Here is a 1,749-nt window from a genome sequence, read left to right as displayed (position 1 = left end):
TAGGTTAGGTTAGGTGAGGTGAGGTTAGGTTAGGTTAGGTTAGGGTATGTTAGGTTAGGTTAGGTTAGGTTAGGTTAGGTGTTAGATGTTAGATTAGATTAGATGTTAGGTTAGGTTAGGTTAGGTTAGGTTGGGTTAGGTTAGGTTAGGTTAGGTTAGGTTAGGTTAGGTTGGGTTAGGTTAGGTTAGGTTAGGTTAGGTTAGGTTAGGTTAGGTCAGGTTAGGTTAGGTTAGGTTAGGTGTTTGATGTTAGATTAGATTAGATGTTAAGTTTGATGTTATATGTTAGAATAGATTAGATGTTAGGTTAGGTTAGGTTAGGTTAGTTTAGGATTAGATGTTACATTAGATGTTAGATGTTAGATTAGATTAGATGTTAGGTTAGGTTTGGTTAGGTTAGGTTGGGTTAAGTTAGGTTAGGTTAGGTTAGGTGAGGTGAGGTTAGGTTAGGTTAGGTTAGGTTATATTAGGTTAGGTTAGGTTAGGTTAGGTTAGATGTTAGATGTTAGATGTTAGATTATAATAAATGGGAAGTTAGATGTTCGATGTTAGACTAGATTAGACGTTAGGTTAGGTTAGGTGAGGTGAGGTTAGGTTAGGTTAGGTTAGGTTAGGGTATGTTAGGTTAGGTTAGGTTAGGTTAGATGTTAGATGTTGGATTATATTAGATGGGAAGTTAGATGTTCGATGTTAGACTAGATTAGACGTTAGGTTAGGTTAGGTTAGGTTAGGGTAGGCTAGGTTAGGTTATGTTAGGTTAGGTTAGGTTAGCTTAGGTTAGTTTAGGTTAGGTTAGGTTAGGTTAGGTTAGGGTATGTTAGGTTAGGTTAGGTTAGGTTAGGTTAGATGTTAGATGTTAGATTATATTAGATGGGAAGTTAGATGTTCGATGTTAGACTAGATTAGACGTTAGGTTAGGTTAGGTTAGGTTAGGTCAGGTTAGGTTAGGTTAGGTTAGGTTAGGTTAGGTTAGGTTAGGTTAGGTTATGTTAGGTTAGTTTAGGTTAGGTTAGTTTAGGTTAGGTTAGGTTAGGTTCGGTTAGGTTAGTTAGGTTAAGTTAGGTTAGGTTAGTTAGGTTAGGTTAGGTTAGGTTAGGTTAGGTGTTAGATGTTAGATTAGATTAGATGTTAAGTTAGATGTTAGATGTTAGGTTAGGTTAGGTTAGTTTAGGATTAGATGTTACGTTAGATGTTAGATTAGATTAGATGTTAGGTTAGGTTAGGTTAGGTTAGGTTGGGTTAAGTTAGGTTAGGTGAGGTGAGGTTAGGTTAGGTTAGGTTATGTTAGGTTAGGTTAGGTTATGTTAGGTTAGGTTAGGTTAGGTTAGGTTAGATGTTAGATGTTAGATTATAATAAATGGGAAGTTAGATGTTCGATGTTGGACTAGATTAGACGTTAGGTTAGGTTAGGTTAGGTTAGGGTAGGCTAGGCTAGGCAAGGCTAGGCTAGGCTAGGTTAGGTTAGGTTAGGTTAGGTTAGGTTAGGTTAGGTTAGGTTAGGTTCGGTTAGGTTAGGTTAGGTTAGGTTAGGTTAGGTTAGGTTAGGTTAGGTTTGGTTAGGTTAGGTTTGGTTAGGTTAGGTTAGGTTAGGTTAGGTTAGGTTAGGTTAAGTTAGGTTAGGTTAGGTTAGGTTAGGTTAGGTGTTAGATGTTAGATTAGATTAGATGTTAAGTTAGATGTTAGATGTTAGAATAGATTAGATGTTAGGTTAGGTTAGGTTAGGTTAGTTTAGGATTAGATGTTACGTTA

Source organism: Dermacentor andersoni, unplaced genomic scaffold, assembly GCF_023375885.2.
Source record: "Dermacentor andersoni unplaced genomic scaffold, qqDerAnde1_hic_scaffold ctg00000051.1, whole genome shotgun sequence".
Taxonomy (NCBI): domain Eukaryota; kingdom Metazoa; phylum Arthropoda; class Arachnida; order Ixodida; family Ixodidae; genus Dermacentor; species Dermacentor andersoni.
The sequence above is the reverse complement of the archived record's forward strand: the minus strand, read 5'-3'. Positions refer to the sequence as shown.